The 17168-nt window shown below is 45.8% G+C and overlaps 1 protein-coding gene across 2 annotated transcripts in view; it reads right to left on the reverse strand.

Annotated features, from left to right (window-relative positions):
• Positions 1-17168, reverse strand: part of LOC135388547 (calcium-binding protein E63-1-like) — a 376381-nt gene that overhangs the window by 271935 nt on the left and 87278 nt on the right. The gene's annotated exons all lie outside the window — the stretch shown is intronic.

Here is a 17168-nt window from a genome sequence, read left to right on the forward strand (position 1 = left end):
AGTATATATCACTGGCGTTTCTGCAGAAATGCACTGTGAGTCGTTGAATAAATTTTCTCAGACACAAATGCACTAGCACTGATTTCAGGGATATCCTGCCGACAGTTACCTGGAACGCCAAGACGCTCTGGGTGACTTTACTTGTGGGAGAATATTATGTCACAGTAATGGCATTGAAATGGGTTCCGGGAAAAAATGGTTCCAGAAAAAATGGTCGCTGGTTGCGTTGGCGGAAATAATGGCCCGCAGCGTGCTGACGCCCAAAAATACGTTGCCAAAATACGCCAAAAAGTCGTTGTGGACAGACGATGAAACGGATCGTAGCCGACCAAGTGTCATTCGCCCTTCGGACTTGTTGAAATTGGGAGAGATATGTTTTTTAATTAACATTGATGTTAATGAACAATAAGAGCTGCACGCCATTCAATGAGGAACATAAAAGCAGAACATAAAGAACATAAAAGCAGAAGAAGCATAGTGTTCGGACGTGTGTTCTCTTGGCTCTTGATCTTTGGATACATTTTCGTGGTCGCCCCGGACGTTGTCGTCATCTGAGTGACGCCTTCTACCGGGGCAGCAATGTCAGATCGCACGCCGTCGAAAGAGTGGGCGTTTAATGTGTCTGTCCCTGCTGGGACGTCTGTAGATGACATCGTCGATGCAAGTGAGGCGGTCGCCGGATATGCCACCGTTTTCAGCGTACAACACCTGGGAGAAACGTCCTTCCAGGTGGTAGTCTACTCAGCTAGCGCCATGAAGAAGGTTGATGCGGCTGGCAGTATTAAGGTTGGGAATGAAAGTGTAGGAATCGTCCCCGTGGGTCCCAGAGTCGTCAACGTCATCTGTCGATATCTTCCAGTTTTCATCCCAAATGAATGTCCTCGTAGTGCCCTTCATCCACATGACAGGGTCCTGGATATTTCTTATTGTCGGTACAAGGGTAGGCCAACAGTAAGGAATGGGGACAGAGTGGTGAAAATCGAGATGTCCGTGAACAACCCGGTTCCTAATTTTCTTCGTGTACTTGGCCATCGCGTAACCTTTGATTACGTTGGCATGAAGAGAGTCTGTCGACGTTGCAAAAAAGAGGGTCATTTTAAGGCTGCTTGCCGCGAAGAATTCTGCGACCGGTGTAGCACGTTCGGTCACCCAACGTTATCCTATCAGCGACCCTGTCAAAGGTGTGGAGCCAACCAGGCTACCGCTGACTGCACGGAGAGGCGACCGTATTCTGAAGTACTGGTCTCGCCAGCGGTTGCTTTTCCGCCGCTACAAGATGCCCCCGCCGATCCGCGGAAGCAGGAGGCTGAAGATTTGCCCGGTGAAGCACAAGGAGTGCTGACAGAAACTCAAGTAGCTCATCTGCCATCCAGCGCAGTACAAAAGGTGTCGCCGTGTGCGGAGAGGAATGATTCAATTGAAGTTTCATCTGATGACTCCAACACGGTTTGCTACGAATCAGAGGATGCATCGCTGGATCAGAAAATGGATTCCAAGGGTGAGCCTCCCTTGACCTCTAGTCCTCCAGGTGACAACGTACCTGCCGGCGAGAACTTCGTGTCGCCTCCGCCATGCGCTGGTCCGCTAGCTGCTGCATCCTCAACGAATGGGTCACCTGTGGATACTGTTCAGGTGGACTGTAGTCGGCCAGATTCCAAGAGAATAATGCGCTCAACGAGTAGCCCCAAGGAAGTGAAAAAGAAGAAGAAGCGAGTTGACAGCAGCCACGTAATGGAGCTTAGTACGGACTCCGGATCTTCCCAGGAATGATCCCTGAGCAGGAATGGTCCCATTGAAGATTTCCCGAAAAACTCATTGAATTCAATTGGACGTCTTTCAGACAAACACCATTAAAAAAACCCTGAAATTCCAAATCCCAATAGTTGATTTGGAACAAATATTATATTGGACACAACTGGTGTTTTAATTGGTCTCAATGAAAATTCTCTGTAGAAGTCAGTGGGGCCCAATTCGAGACACATTGAATAGAACCCATGCAAACTCATTCGAGGTCAGCCTTGCGTCCCATTGAGCCAACGTGCTGCACTAAGGAATTTCCCACTGAAGTCAGCCTGATATTCTCCCTGCCAATGCACTTTTTTAATGAGTAGTAACATTCAAAACCGTTGCTCCTAATGAAAGTTACGTTGAAGAATCAAAGAAGTTGTGGCTGCAAAAAGAAATACACTCTGTGTGGTTTCTTCGTGAAAATTTATTGTTCACATAACAATACAGTAGGTGTGAAAATATGACAAATAGCAAGACACAAAAACGAAAAGTTATTTCAAATGACTTGCACATATGTGAGTATTCATGGAACTGAGAAACCACATGAAACAATAAATAGCAGGAACAAATACTCAACTCAGCACTTACGTGTCTTTGAAGGCGTACCGTTCATCACCGACACACACTACCGTAATCCATGGAGGCTCGTTCTCGCAACGTCCAAACAACGAACAGCGCACAACGCCAGGAGGAAAAATTTCTTAAAGCACTGAGTTCTTCGACGACGATGTTCTTCACTGTCTTGTACAGCTGCCGCCTCACGATTTACAGTCTAGCCTGCCGTTCTTGAGCGAAAATTAACACATCTCCAACTTGGGCGAGACTGCGTTCCCACGACGTGGTGATAGCCACATCGCGACAAAGACTCCCTTGCCTGCCGCCTCGTACAGGCTCAACCTGCACGAAATACCATTTCAGATACACTTCATATAATATTTCAAATACCATTTCAAATGACGTTGCTATAATGTCAGAAGGCAACAACGCATATTACATACCGTTTCACACAGCGCGGTTGGTAACAGTCACTAAAACACTCCACTTCATCTTGCTATCTTTCCGTCAGCGCTCATAATGCCTGCAGGGGTAAAGGCATACAAAGAACAGGAACACCTTACACGTCAACTACGTACCTTAAAACGGCAAAAACTCACAAAGATAAAGGGCGAATTGATGCAGATGCGCGACCGCCATCCTCACACTTCGACGATTCATAAGAGACTGACTATTCCGCTGGCGACTGGCGGACGCTTCCACTTCTGTGCAGTGCAATATTGCATGAATTGCAACACAATAGCTTCAAGCGGGAGGCGCAACAGTAGGTTATACCACCGATCCTGTACCTTTGAGGGAATATTCAGAAACATTTTAAATCACGCGAACTATTTTGGAGCGCGGATGGGGAAACGTGCTACGGCGCCGAAAAGGTAGCATCTCATTCCTTCAGTTGGGAATGATCGTGTCTCATTCGTTCACATTGGGCCAATTCATTCAATTGGCTTCGCATTCCTTGTATTGGTGGAGTATCTCATCAAATCAATTGGAAGTCAGCGTTTCTCATTGATACTCATTAGACCAATTCCTTGAATTGGTTCTTTATTCCCTGTGCGCAGCCTTCGCCACACAACTTGGTAGAACACGTTGTCGCGAAGGCCGCTCCCCTGCAAAACTCCCAATTCTCTCAATGAGAAATACTCCTCTTATGCACATTGAATGAATTGGTCGTCTGATTTCACATTGAATCTCATTGGAACTGCGGGAGAATTCATTGAGGTCATGCCCTTTATTTCCAGCAGGGATGATGAGCCTTTTACTCTTCATGCGACTAAGCCTTCTCACTCTGAATGCCCAGGGATTTAAATGCCCGCGTGCCCGGATAAGCAGTGTGAGATACTGCACCTTGCTCGGGTGTGCTCCCTCAGGAAACGAACTTTAGTTCGCCCAAAGACGTATGTGATTTTCGTAGGCGGTTTTCTCTTAACTGTTTCTTCTCGTTGGGGTCTGCGCGGTCGGAGGGAGTCGGTGTAGTTGTCTTCCGACCGTCGCTGCTTCGTGATTGTATTTGTTGTTATGACGCTGCGGGCCGCGTAGTGTGTCTTGATATTTACATCGCAAACTGTAAAGTTCGTGTTCTTAACGTGTACGGGCCCGCTGGTCCTGGGTTATCTAACGCTTTTTTTTTTCAAAATTTACACTCGTTCATGCTTGAACCGCATCCACTAATATTAATAGGGGATTTTAACTGTGTTTTAGATTCTCGCAGGGATGTATCTGGTCCAGGTTTCGGCCGGCCTACGTGGAACGCGCGTGAACTGAGGCGAATAGTGCAGCAGTATTCCTTAACTGATGCCTGGGTCCATTTGTATGGCAACCAGTTCAACTACACTTGGTCCCGTGGGAACTCGCTTAGTCGTCTGGACAGAGCATTGAATACGCTGACTGCATCGTTCAATGCCGAACGTCACCGTTTCCTGTCTCGGTGGGATATATTGCAGATTATGTACCTTTTTTCGTCGCGCTGGATCTCTCGACTTTTGAAACTCGAGGGCCCGGCTGGTGGAGGCTAGATAGTGCAATATTACACGATCCCGAAGTTACTTCAGAAGTAGAGGTGGCAATCCGTGACTCTTTGCGTGAGATAGACTTCGACCCGGTCGTCTGGGACACCCTTAAGCGGCACTGGTCAGAGCTTTTGATCGCAGCTGGTAGACGCAGGAAGGTTGCTCTCACTGAACATTTAAATGAACTTCGTCGTCGAATTCTCATAGTGAAACGTGGAGGGCCCCTTACGTTGTTCATGCAAGATTATCTGGACATCCTGAAAGAGCGCTATTACCGAGCTTTGCGCTTTTCGTCCCGGACTGCGGCAGTTATGTTCAACCGCAACCGTCCTATCTTGGACCCCGACGTGTTGCGCTACCTGCGTAACTCCGACATTAGGCAACCTCGACAGAGTCATGTCGAACAAGTACGCATGGCGGATGGATCTGTCTCCTCTGCCTCATCAGACATCGTTCAAGTATTTCGCACTTTCTTTGCACAATCTCGCAAATTTCGCACTTTCTCTTCTGAGAGCCAGGAAAGCGAGGTTCGTGAAGACATGTTACGTTTCCTGGCTTCGTTGCCCGAACGGGATCGGCATTGTGTTGTTCTGTGACCTTATCAGAAGTTAAAGCCGTCCTTGCTGAACAAAAAGTCTCTTCTGCTCCGGGCCCAGACGGGTTGCCTGTGCCGTTCTACAAATTCTTTTGGACAGCCCTGGGTCCGTCTATGGTCGCGTTGTTCACTAGATTTCTACAAGAGCACCGTCTTCCGCCTTCTTTCAAGCATGGTCGCATTGTCCTTATTCCGAGGGGTGGCGATAGCAACTCGCCACAATCCTGGCGTCCTATTACGTTGCTGAATAGTGATTACAAGATCCTCGGTTCACATATCGCAACACGTTTGAGGAATGCACTTCCCTACCTCGTCTCTCCATTCCAAACCTGCTCAGTTTTGGGCAGAACTATCTTCTCGTCCTTGCTATTGACACGAGATGCCATTGAATATGCCCACAGCTTTCACCAGCCTGGTTCAGTCGTCTCGTTTGATCAGGCCAAGGCATTTGATCGCGTGGAGCATTATTATCTTTTTGGTGTTCTGCGTATGTTTGGCTTTCCCGTAGCCTTCATCTGTCTGCTTCGGTCGTTGTACTCAGACTTGACAAGTGACCTCGTCGTTAACAGCAACATCGCGCAGCCGTTTTCAGTAACACGTGGGGTTCGTCAGGGGTGCCCGTTATCCCCAATGCTGTTCGTGTTGTGCGTAGACCCGCTGTTACGTAGGCTTGCTGCTTGCCCTCGTATTCGTGGGTTTCCGCTCCCCTGCGGCGGTTCGGTGGTAGTATCTGCGTATGCAAATGACATTACACTCTTTCTCAGGGACAGTGATAGCCTGTGCGAAGCGCTTCAGATTTTTGGCGAGTATTCGCGTGTTTCTGGTTCCCGGCTTAACAATACAAAAAGTAAGACATTGCCAGCTGCTGGTTTTAGTGGCAACTTCTTTGGCGGTATAGAGCAGAGCTTATCCCTTCGAATCCTGGGCGTAGTGTTTGACCAACGTGGCACGAGAAAACTGGGATTCCCTGCTTCAGGACGTTGAACGCAAGGTGTCGATAGCCAGTAGGTTTGACCGACCTTTTCAGGAGCGTGCATATCTAATCAAGAATGTGCTATCTAGTAAGCTGTGGTTCGTTTCCCGGGTTGCTATACCGCCCCGTGCTGTATGCACTAGGATTTTTTCGGTGATTTTCTCCTTCTTTTTGGGAGGAAGAACACCTCTTGTTAGACGCGCGGTCCTACAACAGCCGCGTTCTCAGGGAGGCTGGAGCCTCCCGTGCATTTCTACTTTTTGTACACTGCTTGCCCTTCGGGCTGTCCTTCGTGTTCTTGACGATACTGAGCATTCAGCGCGTGCGCTTGCATTGTACTGGATGGGCCACTTTCGCAGAGCATTAGTTCCTCGCGGACTAGGGAATAGGTACCCTGAAGCCACTTCCCCGTCCCTGTTTTATCGACGTATCGCAGAGCGATTTTGCGACATACAGGCTCAGGACCCTCAGGTTGATCCTCGATCGGTCCCTGCATCACGTATCTGCGAATTGCTATGTCTCTTGGATGAACCCCGATCTGATAACTTGAGAAACCTGGGTCTATCGTGAGGTGATATCCGGCCCGACAATTTCCCACGCGAAGTCTTTTTGTGGAAGGCGGCCTGGGGAGTTCTACCTACGCGTGATCGCTTAAATCGGTGGGGTGTTACCAATACCTCCCTTTGTCCGAATTGTCCCAACATTGAATCAGTGTCTCACGTGTTAGATGACTGCGTTGTAGCAAGGACGTTTTAGACTCTCGTTTGCCGGGTTTTCCCGTTCCGCTACCGTTTAGGGCACCGGATCAGGGACAGGTTTGTTCTTCTGCTCGTTGCAGTGGCAAGGTACGTCTTGTGGAAGAACAGATGCAGAGCGGTAGCTCAAAGCAGGCGCCTTCGCGTTCAGTACCCTCTCCTCATGTCGCTCCACAAGCAGGTAGTCATTTTCTTGGAGACCCAGTTTGTTACACTTGGAGAGACAGAGTTCCTCTGAAGATGGTCGACACGGTACATTAGTGTCCGCCGCGGCCGTGTCTCCTTGAATTGCCACTGGCTCCCTTAGTGGCGTTCTTTTGTGGGATTCTTTGGGAATATTACACTTGTTTTAGCTTGTCTTAGAGTGTAACTTCTGTTGTGTAAGCATTTTGTGTAATTAGTTTGTGCTACATTATATTGGAACTGTATTGAACTTGTACTACACAAGTTTACTTGGTTATATTAAATATCCTCACGCGACATTCACTGAACCGCTTGTATTATGCGAATTGAGTCTGTTTTTTGTGTTCCTTTCCCTCTCTCTTCTTATTTATTTATTTTATTTTGCGGAGTACAGACAACGCGACAAGATTTGGATGCGATTCTCCAACAACAAGAGCAACAATAAATAACTGGAGAAGTGATGACGATATGGGATGTTACCCCGTGGTAGCCACGGGACCCTACCCCACTTCACAGCGGTTATTATGACAGGATGAATTCAGAGTTCACGTAACTCGTTACAAGTAACTCGTTACCCAGTAACCAGTTACTTTTTTCAGTAACGAAGTAACGACCTAGGTACTTGTCTAAAAATTTTAACTAATAAAGTATTCAGTTACGAAAATGGGTAACTCGGTACTCGCGTTACTCGTTCCTTTCTTTCGTTTACGCTCGGCTTCAACATGGACGACGTGGTCAATTACTATGTGGAAATTCCCGAAATCTCGTACGCTTCTAACACGAGGTGACCTGACCTGGATGTCAGCTCCTAGGAGCCTCTGGTCGACTGTCATTCTTTTGTTGAGTCCTAAGGTGACCGGCATGACGAATGCCGCAACAGTTCCCGGTCGTGTCATTGACCATGAAATCATTCTTGGAAAAATACCCTGGTTTTGTGTGTGTTATCTCCCAGCAGCTGCAAATGGATATACTAGAGTAACTAAGCTCGCCGAAACTCGGATCGCGAGATGGCATTGTCATTCTCTGCTGATTCGCCGTGTTGTTGTAAAGTGGGTCTACCCGACCTGTACCACGAGATCCCGGGTTTATTATATGCAGCTCGCGCGTGTCATTGGCTTAGCAGCGTATCCCGGGAAGAAACCTTAGTCCATTGCTTCCAGCACCGTGTGTCGGAGATTTCCGGCGCACGTCAAAAGAACCCCAAGTGGTCGAAATTATCCGCAGTCCTACCCACGTGCAGCATGTCGCCACACTAGGCAGACAAACCTTACGTGGAACATCACGGCACCATTATTATTATTATTATAGTCGCTGTATTTTCTCTTCCACCTCCGCACTTGTGGACTCGTTGGATTAAAAAAGATGACACATATAATAATCACGTGAGTGTGGCCTGGGTTGGACGAGACGTTCAGGGTGAAGGCGGAAAAAGGTGTAGTATTTTAGTGTCTTCTTTGCCTTCCCAAACTAAAATGACTGAGTGCATCCCACTCCTCGCATTCGAATTTGGAGAAGCGTGCTCAGGTAAGCGCCTTCTATATATTAGTTAGCTGTAGTAGTTACCGTATCGAGGATTATACGTTAAAGGCACTGGTTTTCACGAATCAATCGAATCCCTTGTGGAGCCAATGCCGTGTTGTGAGGAGGTAGCCCGAGAACCTTGACTGATCTGATGGTTTACAACGGAAGGGGGGGGGGGGTATGTTTATTAAAAGAAAGGAAAAGTTAGCCATGCTAAGAGCCAGCTTATACAACGGCTTGTAGACGTTGGTGTAGAGTTTATCAGTTCACATAAACGCACAATATCGCGCTGACGTCGTGTAGCCTCCTAAATGTGGTGCCAAAATAAGGGAATAAAAGCAGCGGTTGACCTTGTCACAGAACAAAGAAAGGAAAATCAGCCTCGTTACTAATCAGGCGCATCCAATACATGCACGAAACAAAGGTGGCTGTACTTCATGCAGCCATGCCTTTCCACAGTAATCTTTCAGTCTTGCCACAGAGACTCTCTCGAGCAAACGCACCAAAAATAACCGATGCCCATTTCGAGTACCAACTATTCCTCAAAGCGAATTCCATGGAAACTGACAATTTTTATTTTGACATGGTGGTGGCTCTGTAATAGCGTGGTAACGTAAAAGTAACTCGTTACTATCGAGTAACGGGAACGCGTTCCTTTCGCTGCTTTGGTAACGGGTAACGTATTTAGTTCCTTTGTTTTTTCGTGGTAACGAGTAACGGTATTTAGTTCCTTTTTTTCGGTAACGTGTACAAGTCTGGATGAATTATGGTGAACGCGATTCTCCAAGGTGCAACTACCTTCTGCATATTTCTGGCAGATATGTTGGAAATGGAACCGGAAAAAAATGTACCCTGAGAAACGCCCACTTTTGGTACGCGTGGAATTGTCGCGAAGTCCCCGGTTGCGATATTGCCGGTCTTGAAGTCCTCGGACTCAAAATAAATACCAAAGTACCTGACCACTTACTAAGTGTTTTTGCTTGGAAAGCTTGGGCCACTTTCACTGACAATTTCGCGTAGAGAATACACTGAAATCAATTGTCACGTTTGTTGATACAACGTGCACACAACGGCTGGGATATTCTTATTCTGTTTCTTTCTTCTTATACTAAGAAGTACATCCTGCGTGACGTCACACTGACAGGTGCGCAACCAGGACGCCGGGTATTTGGGACTGTAGATTTTAGGCCTGATGACACAGCTATATCCTTTCAGGTTTGAGGGAATTAAGAGCGGGGCGTACATTTTTCTGTACCAGCTCGCGTGGAGTAGCGGTTAGGATGATCGGCTTTCACGCCGAGACTGGAAGGTGGCGCGAATCCCCATACTGGCTGTAATGTCTCACGTTTGCACTGAATTTTCCCACAGACTTTCCAGACGAATGTCGGTCCACCTCGCCCTGAAGCCGGCCCTGGACGCATAGTAACCCCTTCACCCTCCTTCCTGCTGTCCTCTGCCCACGCCTGTACGGGATCCGGAAATAACGGTCCCGGAAAAGAGGGTCCCGGAAAGAAGGGTCCCACTGGCAAAAGGCGGAAAAAATGGTCCCGCAGGCAGGCGATATAGCTTTGCCATCGCTTAAACACACATCATTGGTGTGACAGTGATATATGTATTATATTTTGTGAACTCGGTGTATTATTTTCCTCTTTTTTTTTGGCTTTGAATTTTTAGATAGATAAGTGCTTTATTTAGACATTCAATACATTACAAATTATAAATTGCGTAGTGAATTGCGCAGTAGTAGCACATGACTATCCCGCTTGATTAAAATTGCTACCCCAAAGTTGGCAGTAGCTCGATCGGTGCGGGACAGATGACATTAGTGCACAAATACGCTTGGATTTAGTCAAGAACAAAAACAGTGGTCAATTACATGTCATAAGACAGGAAAAAATGGTACCGGACCCAGCCGTTATTTTCTTTCTCCCGCACATTCTTCTGAATACTATTAGTACATTCGTGCATACCGTGCATGAACAGTCTATGAACTAGTGCTGAAACAAGTTTTTTATTGTCACTCCCGTGTTCTTTTCTGTGTTTAAGGAGTAGCAAACCGGCTTCGCACCTGGCTGACCTTTCCTTGTAGTTATCATTATTAGTATTTTTTTTTTTCAGTAAACATATACCGCCCGCCCCACTGGTATAACCCGCATACTTTTATTCGAGGCCTCCTCCTGACCACGCCTAGGATAGAGTAGATTACACAGACAAAAAGAACTCCGCCCAAAGCCGGAAAAGAGAATAACGTCAAGTGTAAGCGCTAACCTAAGGACAGAAAGCTTTACACCAGTACCATGCTTAGGCTAGAGTAGGTTACACAGACAAAAAGTTCACTGACCTAGGTCTAAGGACTCCGGCCAAAGCCGGAAAAGAGAATGACGTCAAGTGTAAGCGCCAACCGAAGGACAGAAAGCTTTACACCAGTACCATGCTTAGGCTAGAGTAGGTTACACAGACAAAAAGTTCACTGACCTAGGTCTAAGGACTCCGGCCAAAGCCGGAAAAGAGAATGACGTCAAGTGTAAGCGCCAACCGAAGCTACTACCCGAAGCCAGCTACCGATCGAGTTATTGCCGGTAGGGGGTAGGTATTTGGGGTAGGAATTTTAGTCAAGCGGGGCAGTCAGGTCCTACAACTAGGCAATTGAAAGCAAGAAAAAAAAAGAGCAAATAAAACACCGTATTCACAAAACATAATAACTATCTCTGTCTGAGGAGCATTATCTGTCACACCAAAGATGTGCTTTTGTGCACAAGCGATGGCAAAAGCATTCCATGCCTGCGGGACCTTTTTTTCCGCCTTTTGCCAGTGGGACCCTTCTTTCCGGGACCCTTTCTTCCGGGACCGTTTTTTCCTACACCCCGCCTGTACACCGCGTACAGCAACAGTTGCTTCGCGGCGCTAACACGAAAAAACATTTTCTCTGCTAATTAACACGGATGTTAAGTGTCACAGAAAGGCGTACCCGCCCAGTTTCAACAAATCAGGAGAGAAGTCATTCCGAACAGCAAGGAGCATGTCAAGTTATTTCCTAAAAGCTCGCGTATCGACGTGCAGGGTGATGTGTAAACAGGAAAATAAAATGCGCGGGGGGGGGGGAGTAATTAACAAAATTGACAAGCAAAAATGATTTTCAATATGTCTAGCGGTGTCACGCGTTACGTCTCGGGAGCCCGTGACTGTACAGGCTGCTTTATTGCAAGAACAACGAAGTAAATGCACCAAAGCTGACCCTGGTCACCCACAGCGACCCCTTTTGCAAAGAAATGCTATGTGTGAATAGTCATTTTAAAACGGAATTGAATACGAATTAATTAAGCGACTCGTTGAATAACCATATCGGATACATATACAGCATATGTTGGCATATAAACAAGTACGGTACGTGTATAGCATATATAGCGCTCACTCTGTTTTATGCCCTCCATGTGCTGACCTTACCTGTGCAGTTTCGGGGCTATTCAAATATATTCGACTTATAAGAAACATAAATTCGAATCGGAATTCGAACATTGAATTTCATATTTGATTCGGAAATGGAATAGGATATACGATTACTCGCTTCGGTGTTCCAAAAGTCCAAATATTCACACCGCCCTAGTAAAAAGTCAACGTCCGAAGTCCAGGTGGTCCAAATTATCCGCAGTCCTACCCTGCGGCACGCGCAACATGTCGACACACTGCGCAGACAAACCTTACGTGTAACATCACGGCACCATTATTACCAAAAGTGAATGTTCCTCAGGGGAATGTTCCTCATTTCTTCCTGGACCCTGTATGAAATTAAAGAATATAAACGCTTTAAACTGGGCTCACTATCCTGAGACTCGGACTTCACGCTCGTTGTATGTGGGTTGTTGTTTTTAAGTGTTAAGTTTTAAGTTTAAGTGTTGAGAGGTATGTGGATGTCGTCGGATGTAGTCCGGTTTAGTTCCCAACTCAACCTGGGTGCTAGTATTTCCAAATGTTGGTCAGACAGGTTCTACAGTTGTTCTCTCGTGCTTCCTATGTTGATGAACCGTATTTTCAGCAGAAGCGGGGTTGTAAGGGCAATGAAATAATGAATAAGACGGCGTACATATTTCTCATGTAACGTTGTAGTAGATGAGGCAATGAACACAGAAGGCCAACAGAATACAGGTCTCTCAACCAGGGACTGAAACCGAAACGAATATCGGTTCGGTTATGGTTCAGCGTCAGAACTTTGAAAGTGGTTTCAGTTATGGGATTCGTAGTTTTAATATTTACGGTTACCGGTAGCCAAACAGATGAACTGGTATTTTTTCGGTTTTCATTAGGATGTGTCTGCAGGCTGCATGGATGTCGCAAAGTGAGATACAAAGCGCAATCTGATAGCGCCCCAGTTGTTTGCGTTGGGGCACTGACATTTCCCCAATGGTTCAGTTGTCTTCCTCGCACAGTTTAGAAAGCCCGAAGGATATTTTTGTTTGAGGTCAAAGCTCAGCCTCTCAAAAAGGGTTATACCTTCTTCCAGAGTTCTGAACACCAAGTAAGTTATCTCCCCTACGCCAGCTTTTCTTCTCGTATTCATTATGAAGCATGGACCTTCAAGGCCAACGCCCCAAAACCACACTTTAAGCAGTGGCTGTGGCCCCAATGCAGGGGTGGGCAGTAATAGTAATACTTTGTATTATAATACTATTACTGTAATACTTTTGGGTATTTGTAATATGTATTATAATACTCATTTTTGAAATGTATTTGTATCTGTATTATAATACACAAAATCGAAGTATTACATGTATTATAATACTTTTGAAGGTGTAATACCTTCCCAGAGGTCATATGTACGACCTCCTAGGTGTCACCGGTGCACTTTATGAGTAATTTTTCGTGTCCCACAAACATCTGGACACAAACAAGGTCCCTATTATTCCTTTGCCTCAAACTATCCCAAAGGGAGTGACCTCAGTGCCAGAGGTTACTGGAGGCTTCCTCGCATTCCTTCCATTTCAGCGTCCGTAAAGATGAGTCATCGTATTGCAAGCCCTTTCTGGTATGAAAGAGTGCGTCCAGTCCAGGCACCCCTGTACGGGGTTGCACTATGGACAGTTACACACTTTTAAACGGCCCACATTTTATCGTCCAGGGTGGACGAAATGAAGACTCTTCCACACTGAGAGCCACCGGTGTTCACTGTGATCGAATTGACCAGCGCTATCTCATCATATTCGGAAAAGGCATGCCCTATAGAGGACTACCCTTTGAGAATATGCTAAACATGTAAGCATCTGAAATAACACGTCATTGGAGAATGACTGGCTCGATAAGTAATGCGCAAATTATATAGATTTCTGATTTTCTGTTCCTTTCTTTCTCCCCAAGTTACGTATCAATGTATTACTAGTATTACACGTGTAATACACAGAAGTATTAGTATTATGTATTATAATACCTCAGAATCAAAGTATTACGTATTAGTATTATACTAGCGATTTCTAGGAAGTATTATGTATTAGTATTATAATACAAAATATGGGTATTACTGCCCATCCCTGCCCCAATGTCCCTCAAAACTAAAAGGAGAACAACGTCTTTACTTTGAGATGATGAATAGGGAGTTTCATCACAGCTCAAAAGAGAAGTTTTTCCAGACAGATTATCTTACGCTTATTTTTCTTTCTACTTCTATTCTGTTCTATTGTATCTTACACGTAACACGATTCCCTCATCGCGGGCTCCTTGACAGTGTTTCTCCTTTTTTTTTTCCCTTTTCTATTGTATCTTACGCTAAAAAATATTATATTCCCGTTCAGAAAACTGCAGTGTTCCGAACACCAGGCACGCGTAATTCCCACTTGTGGTCAACAGCCTATACCGTCTGCTACATCAGTATTTAAGCATTTAGGTCCACTTGCGTTGCGGCAAGGTCGGCAAAGCAATGGCGAACTCCAACAATTATCAGCGGTCCAAAAGCTCCAAGGGAAAGCCGCTTCTACTAGTACACTGTAAACTGAAAAACACCCTTATGGGTGTAAATGGCTTGTCCTATAACTGACACCTCTTTTTACACCATATGGTCTTAGAACACCCTTTTCAGATGGTGTATTCTGTGTAAGACACCCTTTGAAAGGGTGCTTTTCCTTGAAAATGCCTTCTTTTGCACCCTTTAAACACCCTTTTAGGAGGGTGTTTAACAACTTTACACCCTCCTAGAAGGGTGTTTAAAGGGTGCAAAAGAAAGCATTTTCAAGGAAAAGCACCCTTTCAAATGGTGTCTTACACAGAATACACCCTCTGAAAAGGGTGTTCTAATACCATATGGTGTAAAAAGAGGTGTCAGTTATAGGACAAGCCATTTACACCCATAAGGGTGTTTTTCAGTTTACAGTGTACGTAGTAATGCTGATACGAGTGTGATTTACGAGTACACGTATCACTCCAGTTACGTAACCAAAGACGGCGAACGTACAATGTACTATGTTTGTGAAGGATGCCACTCTCGAAAGGTGCGCGAGAATATTTTGGGTGTCTCGATTCCGCGCCTCAAGGTAATATTTGAGGTGGTCGACGGAAGTCCGGAGGATGTTCCTCACGTTTACAGTCCTGACTCTCAAGCCGAAGCAAAGGTACGTAGAGCTGTATTTCTTCGGATTAGGAGTGAAATTGTAAAGAAATTGAGAAAAATGTATTGCTTTAGATAAAAGAAAGAGAGAGCTGCTGCTTGCTGTGCCTGCACATTACGTTTGCGTATTTTAGTGATAAGGTTAGGATTCCAAATTGCACTTCCATGTAGAAATCAACGCAAACCTGGATACCAGTCGCAAATTTTATCATGCAAGAACTCATCAATTTGTTAAAAGCTGCACCCATTAACCTCAGTGCAGTGCCTACTCCCCCTTTCTGCTATATCTAGTTTCTGATGTTTTCCTGTTTTATTTATTTATTTATTTATTGTCTGTCGCTTACTGTTCAGCTAGGTGGTTGTGGGCCACACTTTATCCGGTGAATTTCCTCACTAATCGTCATTTTTTATCTGTTGTGTTTCTGCAGGTAGTTGCAGAGCATTTCGAAAGAAATGCCAAGGAGCAGATTTTCGGAGGAACCTGCAACAGGCCTCGGGAAGCGTACAGCTTTCTTTTGCGAAAGTTTGTAGAAGAGCGCGGAACCGTGCCGCATGACAGGCGAGCCCAAATCGAAAGTCACCTGCTGACGTATCGGTACGTAAGAACGCCCACCACTCTTCTGCCCCGAAATGTATCACGATCAGTTAGAGTTGAATTGCATAACATACCCGTATTATTACGAGGAACAATACAGTAACGATTCAACATAACGAATGTATGCCTATCTCACTGTGTATTGTAAGAGTTTTCTTGTATTCGACATCTACTATGGTGGTGATTTCAGGTGACATTATGATAACGAGGAGTTGCGCTCGGGAATAATGAACACACATGATGAATTAGAAAGTGCATCTTTCTAGTTCATCAGTGCTGTCATCATGCTACTTTCTAGCATCTTCTACACATATACGAAGGGCAATAATAACGATGGGCCTATACCTACTAGAATAAGGCGGAGCTGCTTTTACTGAAATTCCGGTGCTTACAGATTTTCGCGTTATCAAGTATCTGGGAGCCTGTTGAAAAACATGTATAGAGTAAAGTATCATAGCCGTGTATATCGATACACTAGTTATTTTACTGCCGTTTACGGCGCGGGTCTTTAGATGGGCTGCTAGAAACGGCGGAAACGACGTCCCCGAGATTGGAATTTGTGAACTGCTCGTGTACGTTTCATATCATCATGGAATTAATATAAGACTTATGAACGTCCGCTTCTTTTCTACACAGCTCACTGCAACCTACGTACCAGAGAAAGATTTATGAACGGTATCCTGTTCTTCGTGGGATTGGCGACCCCAGGGAAACATGGGAAGAGCTGACAAACACCTGGGAGGACTTGCAGAGCGGAACACCAGGGTCCTACCTTATACTTGAGAGCAGAAATCCCCCTTTGCAGGCCTTCTCTTCGCAGCTGGATCTCGCCATGCTCCACAGCTCCCACCACTGGGTTTGTGACGGCACGTTCTCGTACAAACCAGCAATGTTTTGTCAGTTGTATTCGATACATGGTTTCGTACGGGGCGAAGCTATCCCGCTAGTAGTGGGACTACTTCCGGACAAGGCATCGGCAACATACAGGGTGTTCTTCCAAGTCGTGCGAGACGCACTCGAAAGGAGGTACGCACTATGCTCGTTTACCTCTATGAACTATATACCTATCTTTTCTTTCCCTTTTTCCAGACCTTACCTTACTTATAACAGCATGATGTTTTGCTGCATATACGTATACTTCAACTCATCAGGCTGTTGTCACTAATTTATTCACAGGCATGGTACAGTTGGAGCCATTTCTGGCGGAAGAGGACATTTTGACTTCGAGGAGGGCACTATGGAAGCATTCCATTCGGTTTTCCCGTCCGCAACAGTAAAAGGCTCCCTGTTCCACTTTGGAGTGCCTCCAAAGAAAAATGGGAGAGCTTGGGCTCAAGGTAGTTACATGAAATTGTCCATTTATTGTACTGTAGCATGTGTGTCAGATACCACAACTACTTGAATTGTACGCTTCTCGATACAGACTTTATACTGTGGAACTGGAGAGTACGCGGCAGAACCTTACGATGACGCCAGGGCCTGGCTGCGACGCTGTGCAGCGCTGAGCCTCCTTCGTCCAAGTCTAGTTCAGGCTCACTGGGCGTTATCGTTGGTCCCATCAAGACCCCGCCTCCCGGACCCCAGGACGGAAGCAGTCATGGCCCTTTT

Source organism: Ornithodoros turicata, chromosome 3 (assembly GCF_037126465.1).
Source record: "Ornithodoros turicata isolate Travis chromosome 3, ASM3712646v1, whole genome shotgun sequence".
Classification (NCBI taxonomy): Eukaryota; Metazoa; Arthropoda; class Arachnida; order Ixodida; family Argasidae; genus Ornithodoros; species Ornithodoros turicata.